Source organism: Fukomys damarensis, unplaced genomic scaffold (genome assembly GCF_012274545.1).
Source record: "Fukomys damarensis isolate Sample0158 unplaced genomic scaffold, DMR_v1.0_HiC HiC_scaffold_11, whole genome shotgun sequence".
In the NCBI taxonomy this organism is placed as follows: domain Eukaryota; kingdom Metazoa; phylum Chordata; class Mammalia; order Rodentia; family Bathyergidae; genus Fukomys; species Fukomys damarensis.
Genome location: NW_022900923.1, coordinates 6467186 through 6486543, shown reverse-complemented (window position 1 = coordinate 6486543; position 19358 = coordinate 6467186). Strand labels below are relative to the sequence as shown.

Sequence of the window (19358 nt, the reverse complement as noted above, 5' to 3'; positions counted from 1 at the left end):
TTTTTTTTTTTTTTTTTGGTGACAATAAAGTTTTAATTCAATTGTGTAAATATTTAAAGTTGGGATTGTGCTGTTTTTTGTGATAAGGATGTAGTTAACTGGATTTTTAAAAAAGCGTCAGATGACTTCCTAATGCGGCTCTGCGTTTGCGTGCCCGGCAGTAATGGATGAGCGATTTTATCGCACTGCAGCCTCATCAGTATTTGGCATAGTGTGTATTTTAATTGGTTTTTAGTTCTTTATGTATCCTGGGTACTAGTCCTTTGTTAGGTATTTGTACAGCAAAAGGAATGTTTTTCCTTGTCCATTCTTGCCTATTCATTTTCTTAGCAATGTCTTTTGGCAATCAGAAGGTTTTCATTTTTATGAATTTTAATTCACTAATTTTAATGGTAGGTGCTGTTTGAGGATGGTGTAAGTAATCTCTGCCTATTGCAAGTGTGTGAAGACACACTTCCATGTTTTCTTTTTCTAAAAAATGGATCATTTTGGCTCTACTTTTGAGCCTGCCCTCCTTCTCCAGTTGATTTTGATGTATGGCGGGATAAACATCGTGATTCATTTGCTCTCCATATGGACAACCAGCAGTTCCAGCACCACTTGTTGGGAAGACATTCCTTTCCCTCGCTGAAATGCTTTCGTGCCTTTGTTGAAATCCAGTTTTTTGCATATGTGTAAGTCCACATCTGGACTATTTATTTTATTCCATTGTTCCATTTTTCTGTCATTACATCAATAATCACATTGTCTTAATAACAATAGCTTTGCAGAGAGTATTAAAGCTTTAATGCAGTCTTACGTTTTTTTCTTTTTTACATGGTTTTAACTGTTCTATGTACTTTGTATTTTCAAATAAATTTTAGAGTGAGCTTGTCTGTGTATTGCTTAAAATTTGAGCTGGATTATCTTAACTCTATAAATCAATTTGGGGAGTATTTTATATTAACAGGATTGAGACTTTTAATTCTTGAAAGCATTATAGCTCTCTATTTACTTAAGTCTTCTTTAATGAATACCAACAATATTTTGTAGTATTCAGTGTACAGATGTTGCAAATATGTCATTAAATGTATCCCTTAGCATTTCATGTTTTTGGTGTTATTGTATGTACTAATATTTCCTTAATTTCATTTTCCAATAGTTTCTATATACTTGACTGATTTTGAGTATTGACATTTTATCCAACAACCTTGATGAATTCACGTATTGGCTCTACTAGTATTAGTAGTGCTTTATGAATGTCTAAAAATTTTCTGATACCATCTATAACAGACAGTTGTTTTGTTGCTTTCTTTTAACCCTAATTCTTTTTAGTCTTTTTCTTGCCTTATTACCTTTGCTAAGACTCTTGCTCAGTACTGAAGTAGCAAGAATGAATATGTTGGTCTTAGAGGGGTGAAGGAATTAACGTTCACTGTTTCACTATTACTCATGCTGTTAGCCCTAGAATTCTGGTGTTTCTTATTTCTGTTTTTGGTAATCACCTTTAGTTGGGCTCATAAGATTGTTGAGAGATTTTCATTTTTATAAATGAGTATATAAGTTTGTTAAGTGATAATTCTGTATCTACTACAATGATCATATGGTTTTTATGTTGTCCTTTATTATGTTTCTGAGATAAACCCTAATATGTGGGATGGATTGACTTTTTATGTATTCATGCACTTGAATCATTAGTATCTGTTAAGGATTTCTAGGCCAAAGCTGATGAGGTTTAGTATACTGGTTTGTAGTTTTATTTCTTCTCCCCCTTCTCCTGCTCCTTCTCCTCCTCCTCTTCCTCCTCCTCCTCCTCGCCCTCCTCCTCCTCCTTTTCCAATGCCATTACTGGGTCTTGAGGGAAGGGTGAGATTGACCCCATAAAATATGTCAAATATTTTTCATTATTTTCTGAAAGAATTTTAAAATATTTTTATTTAAATGTTTGGTAGACTTCATCAACAGAATTATCTGAGATTAAAATTGGTATGAGAAATTAGGATATTAATATGATGACTGCATTAATATAATTAATATAATTAGTGTGGAGATAGTCCATATTTGCCTGTTAGTTTTGATATCTTTTCTTATTCAGGGAATTTGTCAGTTTCACATATCAAATTTATTGACATCGCTTTTTAAAAACATGCTTATTATCTTTTTAATGCTTGTAGACTCTGCGGTGATCTCCATCATTCCTGATCACAGCGCTTCTCTCTATTTCTTAGAGGAACACAAGGTGGTAGAAGGCAGCAGTGTGTGCTCAGTGACAGGGGTCCCCATTGCTCCTCCAAGATGAAGCAAGGCATTTCCAGCTCCTCAGTCTCCCTGCGCTCTCCTAGTCTTGGACAGGGAGGGAACTGAGTCTGTCTGTTTATCTCGTCTTTGACTCTTCTCCAGGGTCCTCCTCCTCCAGTTCCTGTCCTGTGGCTTGCCAGTGTTGTCCTTGGAGCTTTGGTCAGATCCGAAACAAAAGCGGCTCAGGGCAACTCCTGCCGCACCCTCGAGGCAGGCAGACCTTCCTGCTGGTCCGGCTCGCACAGGGTTGGGCCCCCAGAAATGGACAGATGTGGTGGAAAAGGATGTGAATGTGTGAAGGGAGTAGACTTTCTATTTCAGGGTCCAAATTTTATTCTTTAAAGTTGTGAACTTTGTCTGGACCACTTTACAGAGACACAGAATTTACAGGATTTCAGACAGGCTCTGGGATTGCTTTTTATTTTTATTTCCATATTTTTCATTCTGTCCCCAAAGAATTTGCAAAGGGACATAGAAATTGAATCAACTGGTCATTTTCCCCCTTCCTCTGTTCCACAGTAAATTCTAAAGTGTCCTTTGTAAACAAAGACTAATCAAGGAGTATGATGAGCTGAAGTTCTCTCTCTCTCTGATTCTTCTCTAAACATCACTGAAACCACTGGAAAACATTTTATTCCAGACACTTCTGCTCTCTAAATGCCACTTTGCTTCCATTTCCCTTTGTGGTCTCTCCTCTCATAAAGTCGTTTACATGAAAATGGAACCTTAAGATGGCTTATCAATATGTTATGATTATTTTCACCTGCAGCACAGACTACTGCCACATCTTTTGTTGTTTCCATGGAAACGATTATGCTATCAAAAGAAGAGAATTAAGATTTCAGTTAGGGTAGAAATTAGGTTGGGCAGATAACATTGAAGAAATGCAAAGACGCTTGTACTTGTACCTGAAGAAAAACACACAATACAAATCAATAATTAGTCATTTTGTTTTATGAATATCTATAAGAATATGAAGTGAAATTTAGGTCTATTTGTGTGAATTTTACTGATACATCATTGCCAAGAAGAGCACCATTCTGTGTCCCGGTTGGTGTTTAATTTTTCTCAACTGCATTTACCCTCAAAATAAAAGTTATTTTGACTTGAAAAACTGAATATATTCCAGTTTAACAAGCTAACCGAGAAGTTGGACTGCAGCTCTTTCAGGAAGGAATGACAATTCTATCTGTTAATAAACCTTCTCATGTAAAAGCAAAATGATCTTGCAAGTCGAAGCATTGCTTAATCAGCCATTTATCACAGGAGCTACATTTCCTGAGCCCTCACAGAGGACACTCTTTTTATGAGTTTTCCGGTAAGCCCCATCCAAAGTTGTTACATCTCTATTACTTTCCAAACGAGAAATGAGTCACTGTCAAATGATATGGTGTTGGATATTGAAGAGGAGTAATTGGAAGCTACCTGATTGTGTAAAGTGGTAGAGGGACCTAATGTAAGTAAAATAATAATCACAAAATTTAAAATGAAGAGGGGCAGAGTAGGGAATACTTAGGATCTTAGAAAATTATGGTTTGTACAACCATATAACGCAGTTCTTTTTGATGGCGAGTTTATATTGTTTTCCCCTTAAATACTCTTTTTACAAGTATTTTTCTTTTCTGGATTGTATCTAGCTCAGTACTTGATCTTTGCCACCGTATACAATTTGCTTGTTCGTAGTTTTTTGTTTACCCTCTGTGGAACTCATCTATGTTGAGCACCCTGAAATCCGGAAGCTTTGGATGGCAGATGAACGAGTGGATTCTCTCATTGATCATTGCTTCCCAGGACAGCCCTTTGCTACCCTGAGTTGAAATGAGCTGGGGACTGAGCGGTGTGGCCATGCCACTCTCAGAAGGGTATGGAGTGGAAAAGAGGGTGATCATGGTACAGCAGAGCCCTGGCTCCACGACCTGGGCTACGTACTTTGCATTACAGTGCTGTCGTGCTCAGAGCCTTTTGAGCCAGGCAGTTTGTTGTTGAATCTGAACTCCCCACTAGCTGTGATGGGGCGCTGGGCAAGCTACTCAACCCATCTCTAACTCATGCTCATATCTATTGAGAAAATAACAGCCTATCCATCTTGGGGGCTTGTGGTAAGGCACAAGTGCCGTAGAACATTTATGATAACTTTAATTCTTAAGGTTGCTTATAAGAAAAGTACTATTATTAGTTCAGCTTTAAAGATAAAACATGATCGGAGAGGTTACAAACCCAATTTACTCAAGGCCACCTTTCTCATTCAGTGACAAGACGGAATCTGAACCCGGGCCTGTTTGACTTTATAGACATGGTTCTTTAGGATGAAACCAGACGTGGCTCTGCTCCTGAGGAACTGTGTGATGTTAAGAAAGATAGTTTAAACCTTCATGTCTTCATCTTACGACTGTACGATGAACGGGGACCTGGGGAGAAGCACAAAGAAAGAGACGGACTCACTTACTGGTAGGATCTGCTTATGAGAGAGAGTGGCTGCTCTCGAAGCCAGGACGACTAAGAAGTTAAGGCTGAGTGTGAGAGTCAATGTGACAGGGTAGGAAAGGTATTTGGGGTTTTAGATACAGTGTGGTCCTTTGCTTGCCATGAGGACGTAGGCAAACTAGCTTTCTCTTCTCTATGTGGGATTCAGCCAGCTGAGAACTGGTGCTGCCGACCAGCATTGCCCCAGGTGATGACATCCACCGGACTTGTCACCTCTACAGCCTGCTTGGGGATAAACGGAAACGCCAGACAGAGAGTCTCCAGGGAAAGAAAGCCCGGACAAGATCTTCGTGCCAAACCACAAACTTCACACCCTGGGCTTCACTTCCTTCCAAACTTTTCTACCCTTGCATTTCACTCATCTCCACCTCATCGACTTGTCATAGAAAAAAAAAAAAAAAAAAAAGTCTTAGATTTCCAGCCTTCAGTCGAGGTTTTAGGAACCAAATACTCAGAAGATTATTCCTCAAAATGGCAATTTTCCATTTTGTCATATGTTTGAGGTTTAAATGGCTCTGCTCCTTCTTAAGGATTTAAGTAAGCATTAGTCCCCTCATCTATAAACTAAGGATGACAAAAGCTACTTCTCAAAGTTCCAGCAGGAATTAAAGTATGATCCGCACACGGGAAGTTCCTAACATTCTGCGTGGCTTGTAGAATGTGCTAAGTGATAGCAAGAAGATTGCAGTGGCAGAAAATGAGATGAAAATCAAATGTTTTAAGCTTTCTCTTATAATGCAAAACAATAAGAAAGGGAAACTTTTTTTTTCCTGTCTTCATCTATCATTAATGGGGCTACTCAACAAAACTTCATGTAGTCAAACTTTGCTAGTCAGAGAATTTTGGGTTTATATTCAAATACTTGTTTTCAAAATGTATGAAATTCTTTAATTTCTGTGTGTCTGTAGATATGCTCAGAATTATGATCTCACTGTCATCCTTGATGATTTTCAGATGAATCAAAGAGTTATCAATTATATTTTAACGTGGATAGCCGCAGGGGGAAGCACAGCCTGCTAACCTGTGTTTTGTGAATGGCCATCATGTGAATGGCAATAAGAGGCTGTTGTTGGTTTTTCATCAGTGTGGCAAAGACAAGTGGAGAAGTCAACTTGAAAGAAAGATTTATTTTGCCTTCAATGTTCAGAGGGTTCGGTCCATGGTCACTTGGCTTCACCCATTGCTTTGATCCTGTGGTGACACTGTGCGTCATAGAGGAATTATGTGGTGGAGGCTGCTCACTACACAGCCAAGAAACAAAGAAAGGGCCAGGGTTCACTATCCTCTCTGGGGACGTGCCCCCACATGACCTAAATGTCCTCCCTCGAGGACTCACCTCTAAAAGTTCCACTACCTTTCAGTAGTGCCCCAGTGGGTGACCATCCCTTCAGAGGATGGGCCTTTAGGGGACATTTAAGATCAAAACCACAACAGAAGTCTAAGCAAATGGTCTTTTCTCTGTAGGAGTTCAGTCTCACAGACGATATTTATGCAGAAAGTCACAGAGAGAACATAAGGTCAAGGGAACAAAGATTGAACAAATCATTTTGTTGCATTTGTAAGCATGGCTTATCCAGAGAGAGTGTTTTCCCTGGTAATAGTCTAAATATTATCTTCCTCTGGGTGGTTTGTACAATGCATTATATCTGGTAGTTCATATGGTAAAGAACCCTATTAATTACTTAATGCAGAACTTTCCTGATGTCTTTGCACAAATTATCTCATAATACCCTAAAACACACTTTGGATAGCATGATGTAATTGAAAGGAAATGGGATTTCTTTGGAGACCTGGGTTTTGCTGCCTGTCCTCTAAATTTCTCAATTTTCTGTTATAAAATGGTACAAATGTTATTATTCGGCTGAATATTATGCATTATGGGTGCTTGGCAAAGTGCTCACTAGCTGATTGAATTAAGGGATTGATCCTTTTACCATGCACGGTCATAATTGTGCAGTAAAAAGTAGAACCCTGAAAGAGCAGTGGTTAGGAGATGTGCAAATTGGACAATAACTGGGGGTCTTGATTGGCCATGGCAAGATCCTATAAGTTGATATCTGGTGTTTCTGTATTTATACATGTGTATTTGTGTGTATTTCTCATGCTTAGTAGGTATTCCTTTTTAAAAAATCAACAAAATTAAAGACATATTTGAGATTAACTGAAATGTGAAGCAGCAAGTATTCCAATCAGGAAAATAACCCTTCCTGGTCTCAGATGAAACCCAATATTAGGCCAGAGGAGTTATTTTATGGGTCTCTGTGACATTAATTATGCCCTCAAGGGTTCTAATCTCCTCTCTGAATGTGATAATCTTTCTTTGCAAACCAAAATTCAAAGAGAATGTAATCTTGCTGTTTGTTGTTCATCAAAAGAGGACCTTGTGAGTAACAGTGAGATAAGAACTTTTTAAAAGTTTATGCATTTCTTGTTTTGTTCTGAAATGCATGCTGAAACAACTCAGTACATGCATGTAATCTTTGCTGGATTTGACAGGCAGCTTCTGAAAATGCTGTCCTTGGAATATTATCTGAAAGCCTTCTCCTTCAGTCTATGTATAGATGGGCCTTGACTAAGTTTTGAAAATAAAACAATGTCCTTGGGTATTTGTCCAACATAATCTATGTGTTTGCAATAGGGTTTTTGAGCCGTCACCAAGAAAGGAAATTTTCCACTCTGTTGCCTTTGGTTTTGCCCTGCCAGCGAATGTGCCACTTCTGCAAGAGTGCCGGCATGTGCTTCATGAATCCGTCTCCTAATGCTGCGAAGGGTGCGATTTGCAGTAATTACTCTGTTGAAAGACTCGCCACTGGCAAAACAGACGTCCGTTATACTGTGAAAGCGACTCCCAAAAGCAGAGCTCTACAGCTTTCTGTGGGACAGAAATATGCACATTAGTTGTTCAAGTCATTATAGAAAAATCTGGTTCACCAAGGATCGAGTCCAATCCAGGAGTGCTTCGAAAATACTAAGCTATTCCAGATTTATAGCTTCTATGTCAGAGTTGGGAAGGTAGAGCTGATGAAAGAGTCCTGTGGGATGGATGGAAATCTGTCAACAGGTGGTTCTGATTTATAAAATACCATTTCAGAAATAGATGACTCTACATTTTCTAGAGATGGCCTTTGGCATAAAAATGTATATATCTAGGAAAAAAATCCTTAAAGGATGAAATGTATATACGGTAGAGTCACGAATTTTAATTGTAGTGCTGTATCATTTTAATATTTTCCAGGTGCTGTGGATATGGTTTGGAAATATATTTGACTAAGGTCAAACTTGACCTTTATATATCAGAACATGGAACTAGAGGAGACTTGATTTTCTGATATAAAATAGTCACCTGATGCTTGTCCTTTCAACATTGGAATCCCACACCCAGAGACTCTCTCCAGCACAGCCAGGAGGAAGCTGTCGTTAGAATGACAGACACAGGCTTCCTTGAATTGTCACCAGGTTTCTCACCTTTTAAAAACTTAAATCATCTTCTGAAAATCAAACGTGTTATCTTCTTCCTTTTACGTTATAAGACTCAGAACTAGCTAAACAATCTGACTTCAAAGTTAAAGCAGTCATATGAAAATGTGCATCACAAGTAAGTGTTTGGGTTTATCATGTGATATAAATCAGAGGCACTGGCTCTGCTTACAGCAGCAGCTTTTGGTGCAAGGAGGATATTGCAGCCTGGGCAGAGCGTAGGTCACTGTTGGGTTAAGCTTTTTGCAAAAAGAAAACATATTTGTAAAAAGAAAGTGATGACTTACAATACCCTTTGTTTTAGGGATTACATTTTCTAGAGAGTTTCTAAGTTGATAAAGTTAAACATAATTTCAAAACTTTCCAGATAAAACCTGGAAAAGTTTAGAAAACATGAAGAATATGGTTCCTTGCTACAATTAAAGTGGAAATTTCAATATTGTGACAGGAAACTATTGCCTGAGTGTGCTGCAAAAAAAAAAAAAAGTAAAATTTAACTTTGTTCTTCAGAAACACTTTTTCACAGAAAAGGGACAGAAATATTATCTCCAATTCTCTTAATAATAGTGACTTTTAAACAATAGCACAAAAAACCACACCTAATTGAATACTTACCATGTGACCACTGTGACACTTTGTATCAGTTTTGAGAGATACAGGACTATAGCTAGGAAAGTAGAAAGGCATCAGAAATCAGTTAATCAACAAACATTTGCTGCCCTAACGTGTAGAAGGGCCTCAGTGTAAACACTGGACAATGCACAGTTACTTCAAAACCCAGTGCAAGCCTGGCTGTATTCTTTTCTCCTTTAATCCATCTTCCATATGGACACTGTAAGAGACAAGTCTACTTTTTTGAGTTGTAAGTGTATTTTTTCAGTGTGGTGCTTTCTGTAAAAATTCATCCCATGGACGTTGTTAGACTGTCTTGCCTTCAGAGTGCTCTGTGTCCCATGCCATGAAGGACAGGAATTGGGTAGTTGGGAGTGACTGTCGGAGGCATTTTGGAGCCCCTCTTCTCCATGCTGCTCTCTGCTGGCTCTGAGCTCTGACTCCAGGACCCCAGGGCCGACAGAGCTGCAGCCAGCAGCTTCAGGGAGGCTTTGTGGCCTCACCAGCCCTGCTCCAGGAGCGCAGAATCCATCATAGCAGTAGGGAAGGGGCTTGCTCACTTGGGTGAAATTCAGCTGCCCGAGGCAAACGCCAAGCGCATGCTGGGAATGGCTGGTTGCCCTGAAGGCGCAATGCATGGCCACCAGGGTCCCTAGGTCTGCCAGGGACGACAAGCAGGAACGAGAGTGCAGTAGGAGCATGCAGGGAGTACTCTGTGGAAGTAGCTCCTGTGTCTCCCTGTAAACAGCAAGCGAGAATGAAAACCTAAAACCATGGGGAAACAAGGAAACTATCTGTCATGTGACTAGGACATATTTTCCGGTCCTTAGGGAGGGCTTCCGGGCCTTTTCCACAGAAACCAGTCATGGCTTATTCAGAAAGACTGGTCTCTGTACATACAGTAGAAGTTACTTTTTGTATTTTCTCCTAACACCATACACTCTTCACATGAACTGCGTGGCAGCTCGTCTTTAACAAATACCAATTACACAAGGAAGTCAAATGCCCACGGAACCACATCTTTAAATCACCGATTTGAAAGTGGGGCATGCAGGTCCTGTGTGAGATCACTCATCTGAATAGTGAATATAGAATTAAAATTCCATGGTAACCGGATCAAATGAATTGCATGTTTGAGAATATTATATGAATATCATTTATCACGAAATCTAAAACAGTTGAGAATTGTGCAAGTGTTTTTGTTTGTTTGTTTGTTTTCCCCTTTACTTCTGGTATTGGGGATTCAGCTCCGGGCCTTCCCCAATCCTGTCTATTTTAAGTTTTGAGACAGGGTCTTGCTAAATTGCCGAATTGCCCAGGCTGGGCTCAAACTTGGGATCCTCCTGCTCAGGTGCAGGACTGCAGGCATGAGCCACCACTCCTGAGCTATGACTGGTGCAAATCTTCCCCTGGAGTAATCCGCTCATATTATTTTAAACGTATTGATCACACTTTGCCTCTTAACAACGCCTCACTGATATTCCCCAGCAAGGGAGAGCAAGGCCCAAAAGCTATCGGAGTGGGATTGTGTTTACACCACCTTCACACAAATGTCTGAAATTTCACGATCATTGTCAGTGAGGAGAAGCCCTCTCTGTATGATCAGAGTGTGTGTCTGTTTCGGACACACTTGTTTCCGCAGGAGCCCACGCAAGCTCGGAGAAAGAACCAGCAGAGGAACACTGCACTGCTTGTTTGCTTTCAGTGAGAGGTAATAAGGCCTTCTTGAAGATCTGCTGGTGTGGGGTCAGTTGTATTCTTCTTTTGTGTGTGTGTTGGGGATCGAACTCGGGACCTTGTGCTTTCGAGGCAGGCGGTGGAATCACTGAGCTAAATCGCTGGCCTGGGTCAGCTGTATTCTTAGCAGCTCACGAGGGGTCCAGAGGAAAAGGACACATCCTTTGAGTTCCTGGTTGTAGAAGGCCTCTCCTTTTCTAGTGAGGAAGTAAAATGGTATCCCTGGATGCCCTTTCCAGGTTCTTATATGATTTTGGGTCTGACTGCTTCCCACCTGAATAGAGATTCTGCACCTTTTGCTTTCCATACCTACCTCCCAGCCTCCTGTTCACTGGAGCTGAAACTCTTTGCCTCCTGTTTGGATTTCTCTATCTGGAAGAAATGTTCACTGGGCTGATGGTGGAGCTGATGTCATCTGCCCTAGATGCTCTGATCTGCTTGAGGAATGGCGACAACCAACGCTCATGGACATCGACGTTGAGGGGCTGCACATGGCATTGCTTTGAGGATTCCTGCCTGGCGGCTCCGCACAAGGGGAGAGATACCTGTTTTATGTACAATAGCAAATGGGTGGTGAACCCTAAAGCGTGTATTTAAAGTCTAATGCCACCTCAAAGACAGTTTACTCTGCGTCAATCTTTAAGAACATGTCCTAGTACCTGAAGAAGTGGCTTATAAAAGCACTGAAGAGTATGTAGAAAGCTGGGGGTGTGAGGGCATCTAGACTAGCATGTTTGGTAGACTGATATGTACGACTAGTATTATCACCAAGTCCTGGTGAAATGATGTCCTGAAAGTTTGTTTAGCAAAGGAGATGTGGGTTAAGGCCATATCAGAGTCACCTCTGTGCTTTACTGTATAAAACATTTGTAGAAAGTAATATCCACCCCGTTTTAAGGCAGGGTATCTAAGAGGCAAATGCTCACCGAGGCTGGGAAGGCAACAGCACCAGATCCAATTCCCGGAGACTTGTTTCTGTCCCAGAAACGTAACCATCACTTTACTAGAATAGGAATAATATGCACAATGATCTAAAATATTTGTTGTGAGGACTATGTGTAGCTGGCCCAACACCGTCTGTGGCAGAGTGACAGTGGTATGTGATCAGTACCTAGCTGTATCACTTGCTTTGAAGTCTGCAGCTGGCTTGCTGTTCCATTTCTCAGTCTGCTGCTAGCTCTTTTCCAGCTCTGTTCTTTATGCACGTGGGTGATCCAGCAGTCAGGGTAAGCCTGTGCATGAGGCAACTGCAAACCACAGGCGCATACATTTTTAAAAAATGAAATTAACATCTGCTTATTAAGCGTCTCTTTGCATTTGAATCATACCTGGTAGGAGACGTAGGAAGACCCAAGATGACCATTAAGGGTGTCTAACTCTGATCAGTCACGTCACAAAGGGGCTGGACCCGAGTCAGAGCAGAATGAGAAGTCTCTGTTCACAGTGCAGCCCTGGGGTGAGGGCCAGGGCCTGCAGGGCTGATCACAAAAGTTGTGGCTCCTGCCTGCGCCAGTGTCCACACCCAGGACCGATTCTGCGCAGCAGAAGCCACTCTGCCCCTACCGCTCGAGTTTCCTCAGCTCGTTAGATCTGTGGTGTCTTCGCCATCGGTGAGGATAGCACGTTTCGGTTGAGTCAGGCAAGAGGGGAGTGAGGGGGCGGACAGGAGCCATGGGACTCAAGCAGAGGAGGGCGGGAGATGCAGGGAAGGGGGAAGGCTGGAGAAGAGGGGAAGGCAAGGAGAGAAAGGGCAGTGCGCTCCATTTACAGAAAGGCAATGGCCCATTCTATAGGAGAAAGGCTCTCGGGCCAATCTACTGTATTTCTTAAAGAGAGGCGTTTAGAAGGGGGAAAAAGTATAACCTTGGGTAACTTCGTGCCCTGAAGCTGCAGTTTTTTAAAAGTATAATTTAAAAATGATGATTATTCTTTCTACCTTCGTTTGTTCTATTCTACCTCAACCGGAGTGGCGAGGAGGGCGAACATAGTAGTTATGCCAAAGAGATGATCACGGTGAGTAAAATGAAAGGCTTTGAGAAAGGAGAAAAATAAAAAGATGGAAGAAGTAGCTGGCCCAGGTTCTGATCCCGCGAGCTTGTGACATTTTCCCTCCTTCCTGTCTGGGAGACGCAACAGTTCTCCTCCTGCCCGCGTCTTTCGGTGGGATTTAGGGTGGTCCTTACGTGGAGCGGAAACGGATGTGCGCTCAGTTTACGCTCTGCGCCCTTCCGGAGACTGCCGGCTCCTCCTCTCTCGCCGCTCAGTGTGTCCTGTTAACTCGCCTTCCAATCACCCACTGAGTCACCGTGTTCCGTTTCTGCCGCTCTCTCGCTCCCGCCGGATGCCTGTGGTGGCCTTTGCTTCTGTCTTTGCCCCAGGCTTTCTCCACAAATGCCGATTATCCTGTCTCCACGTTAGCCCTCTCCTGCGCCTTCTTTGCTCTGCACTGTGCTGTAAATCCAAACCTCTCTCCTCCTTCGTAAAGCCCGGTGTAATTCCCCTTGACGCTTCCAGTCTCTCTCTACTTTTCTCCTTCAATTTCCTGTTACTTTTCTTTTTTTATCTTATATGCCGGGCTTCTTCTTGGCTCTTGTCTCGAGTGATTCTTAGCTTGAAAGTCACTCTGTGGGGCGCTTCCTTCAGCCAGCCCTCCCAGGAAAGTCCCTCAGACTCTTCGGTGGCAGTGCGCTCTTTTGTTTCTTCGTACATGTGCTTCTTCCTTCTGCTTTTCTGGCCCATAAATGTGGGTATCTGTAAGTGCACCTGTACGTTGCTCTTTCCTAGAATTTGGAATTTAGAGAGAGCTGCGGCCTTGCCCACGTTGTTCGGAAAGCGTTTCTGTGGGTGATGGGGTCCCAGATGGGCTCCCAGGTTCTTGCACGTGATGAACACAGAATCAGCTGTGCCATGGAAGTTAAGGAAAGAGTAGCAAAGTTTAATTTAGGCGCTGGTACACTTGGAGTGAGCTGGCTGGCGCGCTGGAAAGCAAAGGTCCTGAGCGCTGAAGGCCCTGAGTTTAGGAATTTAAAGTGTTGCTCCAGATCTGCAGTGGCTCCCACTGGCTCCTCCCGCACAAGGCTGCCAACGTGATTGACAGGGCGCTGAGTCATGGCAGCTATGTCTGGCTTCATGGCCCTTCCCATGATGCACTCTGTTCTAAGTGGATGTTATGTCATCAAATGAGATGCTGTCCGTGTGTGTGTGAATCTTCAGTGACCTCCAGACAAAAGGTTATTTTAGGGCTTTCCACCAAGCCTGGCACGCTTGTGTCCTGGGTGGGGATTCTGGACTTTTCCTGAGGGGGCCCAGGGATCTTTGTTTTCTTACTTCTACCTCTAGCGCAGTAGGTCTTAGGACAAAGGTCAGGGTGACTTGGGAGGACTTGGCCCTGGGGCATCTGCCAGGTTCAGGTGACTCAGGAGAAGTGGTTCTGTACTCCAGTTGTACTATCTGTATTCCGAGGGCCAAGGGCCAAGGGCTATATCCAGTACATAATATGAGCTCCGTGAATATTTCAGTGATGCTGCTGAATTATTGATTCAACCTCCTCATACGGAATATTTGCTAGCACTTAAATTTGTTACAGATAATAATGAAAATAATTCTGAAAATCCTCCTGTTTCTCTGCTTTAATAATGCACAAAATTTGTTGAGTCGACAATAACAAAAATAACAAAACAATTTAGAAAGTTACAAAAATATGATTTCTTATAAAAACAACAACTCAATGTACAAACAGCTCTCCTAAGCCAGCTTATCCATTTGCCTTATGGTAAAGTTGGGTTTAAGATTGCTTGTTCAAGATAAATATACTGTTTATATTATGATTTTCAAATCAGGATTATTCAGTAAGTCAATGGCTTTAAGAGGCAGAAAGACTGTTGAAAGAGAAAGGATTTTCAAATTTTACAGTTTCTATTGCTTAGTTCAAAATGCCAGGCTTGGCCAAACCAGATCACAGAATTTTATCTATGGGAGATCTGCGACAGACAGGAAGTAAAAAAGCCCATGATTTTAGCCCTAGACAAGAGGAAGGAGATGGAAGAGGAGAGAGAGGAAGCAGCAAGTCAGAAGTGCATCCTCTTCCCTCCACTCAGGCAGAGGGCATCTGGGGCATAGTCAGCCACACTGCCGACTGCTGCAGCAAAGAGCCCACCTCAGCCTCCCTGTGGCACGGGTTCTCCATCAGAGCCCACAGACTGGGCCAGGACAGCTTGAATCTGTAGTGCTTCCCACCAGAGTTAACAGCAGGCAAAGTGGGTAAGTGAGGCAGGGGCCGCAGCACAACACAGAAGACTCTTGGTGCATTGGTGGGAGAGCTCAGGAGTTGGTGCTAGTGCCAGGTGTCATGGTGCACACCTGTAATCCCAGCACTCTGGGAGCCTGAGGCAGGAAGATCAAAAGTTTGATCCCAGCTTGGGCAACTTAACAACTTAGCGAGACCCTGTTTCAAATAAGAAAATATAGCTCAGTGCAAAGGCCTTGGGTTCAATCCCTTAGTATCAATAAAAAAAAAAAAAAAAGAAAAAGAAAAAAAGATTTGGTGCTAACAGAGTTCTCCAGGAGTGACCAGGCTGAAGGGATTTCATGGGATCAACTAATGTATGACAAAGAAGTAGCAAGACCTACCTCCTCAGGCGCCTCCTTCCTCTCAGAACCAAGAGTCTACATGGCCATTTCCCCACGCCCTTGATGTCAGCTTTGAGAAGGGCAAGGAGAACATAGAGGGCAACACAAATAGTCCCCAAGGACTGGGTGGCACCTAGATGGTGACTGACTCAGAATAGACATTTATTCATTTATTTGTTTGTTTGCTTTTGGCACCAGTGATGGAACTCAGGACTTTGCACTTGCGAGGCAGGCACACGGTGCCACTGAGCTAAACTCCCAGCTTCAGAATGAATTTTTAAACTTAATTAGACCCAGTTTCTTTCTAACTATTTTCCGGTGACATGTACCAAGTGAGAGTTCTGAAGAAGAGCAGAGTAGCTGATCAGAGAAAAGTATGAAGCTGTACTTAGCCATGTACCTAGGTGTGGTGTGATTTACTTTCGTGACCTAGTCTTCATGTTGTACTGAAACACATTCTTTATTCCTATACCTGAATGTTCTTTGAATATAAATTATCTTCTCGGTAAAATATGTTAAAAATAATAAGAAATATTAGTACAACATAGGATTTCTTAAGTTTAGAACTATCTGTGTGGATATAAAATTACAAAAGACTAAATGTAAGAACACACTTAGCTAGCTTTTCGGTTTAAGGATATGTGATTGTACTCCAGAAAGACTGAACATATATATCTTAAATTTCTGATTGTAGGAGATAGTAATATTAGAAAAACTAGAGTCAGTATATGCTAATGAAAATAGATACTTTTCAAAATAGCTTCTGGGTATGTACAATATAAAACCATACATATGCATTATGTTTTTGCTTTTTGTGTTTTTGTTTTTTTTTAGTACTGGGGATAGAACTCAGGACCTTGTGCTTGTGAGGCAGGAGACAGAATCACTGAGCTAAATCCCCAGCTCTGCCTTATGATTTTTTGACAGTTGTTGCTAGGATGGGCATAAACTTAATTAGAAGACTTTTTCAGTTAGAAAGATAACTAATACACAAAATTTTGTATACATTGCCCAGTCAGTCAAGAGATGGTAATGTGTGAACTAGCTTAGAAGAGAATGAAAGTTAATAGTTTCATCATTATCACCTATTATCACCTTCGAATAATATGGACTTTGCTAATTTCCATGAGGTTCTGAAGCACTTGCTTTCAGCTTCTATGTTGAAATAATGATATTTAGCATAATTTATGCTTTAAATTTTGCTAGAAGCATAAATCTTCTGAATAGTTATATAGCTCATTTTTCCAAATTGAGTTTAAGTGTACCTATTAAAAAGTTTTTGTTGCTTTAAACTGTTGTTGTTCAAAACTAAGACCATCATAGGTTTCTATGTTTTGAAAATAAAATAAAAAACTCTTCAAAGAAAGAACAAGTATTTTAACTGCTTTATTCGTATTGGAGTTTTAAAAAGAAAGCTTATGATAGTCTCTCCTGCATCCAAACAATCTTCTGGATTAAAAACCAGTTCACTAGCACTAGCACTTGAAGCCTTTATATAAAAATATTTTAAGAGTTAGTGTGAATAGCTGAGTGGATTTAAAAGAGAAGTGAATTTCTTTGAAAATATTCCAGAGGTATTAGTTTTCTCTAATAAGAAGTAGCTGTTCTTGGATCTAGTTTTAACTGCCAAAAGGGAGTTGGAGTACTGTGGCCTGAGTTGTTTCCTCAGGAGCAAATTATTGAGGAAACAGTCAAAGGGAAAGTGGGATAAAGAAGGAATTATTAGTGGATTCCATTTGTTTCACTTTTAGAAAGAAATAATCTTGGAGTTATAGACTCTTTAATTAAACAACGACTTTACACTCCAAAAATTATTAATAAGTTATAACACAGCTTGAAGTAATTTTACAATATAATAATAGATGCTAACAATCTTCAACACAATATTAGGATTATAATGGTAACAGTCTACCTTTCTGTTCTGGCCAATACATGGCTTTCATTAAATACTACACAGGTCTCTGACAGAGGTAATTGTGTAAGACTTCTCAAAAGGTCAGAAATTACTCTCAGGGAATAAAACATTATGCTGGAAACCAGAGACACAGATAAGAGTCTGGGCTTTAATTTAGAGAGAAGAGATGAGTCTAGGCAGCAAACAAAGACAGTCAGTGTTAGTTTGAATAGCTACAGCATTTTTCTAAAAGCATACAACTTTGGATCAATTTAAACTCCTTGTGATAGGAACAAAACACGTGGTCAGCTCCTGGCCAAATCCGTCAGTCACGTGGCTCCCACTTTGGCCATACCTTGGACAACACTGGATAGTGCCAGACAGCTGGAGCATGCTGGGAAAATAAATATGGCATCTGCCTTCCAAAAGCATGTACCTCGAGGAGAGAACTCTAAGCTTTAGATACAAAATGAAATCATTAGCCCAATATTCATAATCCTTTGATCATGAGGGACTAATTATTTTATCAGTATTAAGAGAAACATAGGCCACGGTACAAATATAATCACAGATCAAAGCCTGCTTTTACAATATTTTGGTGTTTTAAAAACAAGGTTGGATCCTTAATTCATTTATTCCCTTTCCAAATATTTACCCCAATGCCTGTAATGGGCTGTGGGCTTGTCAGAAATTTGGAGGTACAGGAAATGAAACATAGAGACCCTGATTTAGAGAAGAATGAATATCACAGAAAACCAATGCACGTTTGTGAGACAGAGAGAAAAGAATGCAAAGAAGAGGCATTTGGGGATAGAAGGAGCCCTTCTAGCTCCCGTGAGAGAGGAAGGAGGAGAGGTGATAAATGCTCAGTGTTGTAAGGAATTCTGAAGGCTGAGTGCAAGTTAGCCACATGGATTTGGATCGAGGAGCAAGAGAAATTTAGGCAAGGAATCAAAGTAGGGGAGAGCTTGTCCTGTCTGGGGGAACAGTAAGCAATAACGAGGCTTGGAACAAGAGTCTTGGGGTAGCAAGGCAGAATACGGGGCTGAAGCCAATGCAATTGAGGAGCCTTCGGTTTCTTACCAGAAGCTTGGACCTCATCCCGAAGGCTGTGAGGAGTCTCTGGCTGGTTGGCAGGGTTGTACTGTTGTCAGGCCGGGAGCAGGTTAGAAACAGACACGTCAGGGGCAGGGCCGCCAGCTCCTGGACTGCTGCCGTCCTCTAGGGCAAGCGTGATCAGGCAGCAGGTCGTCTCGCTCGGCCAATCCCCACGCTCATCTTGAGTTTGGATTTGCCACTTGCCACGTCACGAGAACATGAGAGCTACTTTTCCCTGCTCTCCAGAGAGGGAGAGGGGTTGTTTCAGTAATGCTGATACCACCAAGTTCTGGGAAGGAGGCTCCTGCAAGTGCACCGTGTTGCCTGAAAGAAGCACCCTGCCTGCGCCTGTAGCATACGGTTTGGCCAGGCATCTCTCGGCCCGATTCTCTGCAGGAACGATGTGCATACCAGGCCACAGTGGGTGGGAGGAGAACAGAGGAGTTCTGCGCTGCATGGTTGCTCACCTTCGTGTCCAAGGGATAGGAAGCTGAGTGGCCATAAAGAAAGAATGTGAAGAAATAGAGCCACTAGAAGAAAAGTCTCCCTTCATAATAATTTCAAAGGAAACCCCAAATTAGCAGCAGATTAAATGTGTAAGAGTCAGAGTAGAAGGGTAGTCACTGGCAAAAAGGACAGAGAGTGTGAAGTTTTACAGGTGAATTTGCAGGAGTTCTCAAGTATAGAAATTATTACTTGTGTACGTGGCGTATGTGAAAAGTTGAACAAGTCACTGTTATTTATCTGTCTGGTATCTATCTATCTATCTATCTATCTATCTATCTATCTATCTATCATCTATCTATTGATCCAACTATCTGAGACAGGGTCTCACTGTGCAGCTCAGGCTGGCCTTGAACTCACTGTTATCGTCCCCTGCCTCAGCCTCCCAAGTGCTGGGGCCACAGGCACGCACCACCACACCTGGCCAGAAGGCAGGTAGCTGTGTAGATTTGCATGTGTTCATGCAAAGAGACTTAGAGAAATGAGATTCTGAGTCAAACTAAAATACAACGTTTACCTAACACAGCTGACAGTGAACTTGATAGTTGAGACAAGACTGTGCCAGTTTTGCATTTTTAAAATCTTTCTGCTCTGGATAACTGTCTCTGTGTTTTTGTGTGTGCCTCTGTGTGTGCCTGTGTGAGTG

The 19358-nt window shown here is 41.7% G+C and overlaps 1 protein-coding gene across 2 annotated transcripts in view; it reads left to right on the top strand.

The window, feature by feature from the left end:
* The window catches only part of Kcnk2 (potassium two pore domain channel subfamily K member 2), a 173750-nt gene that overhangs the window by 15941 nt on the left and 138451 nt on the right, over window positions 1-19358 (top strand). The window contains exon 1 of one of the 2 annotated variants that reach the window (XM_019210455.1): window positions 12050-12197. The exons of the other annotated variant lie outside the window; for it this stretch is intronic. The gene's annotated coding sequence lies outside the window, so the exon portion shown is untranslated. Of the gene's footprint in view, window positions 1-12049; window positions 12198-19358 lie in introns of those variants that run through there. 2 annotated transcript variants of the gene reach the window in all.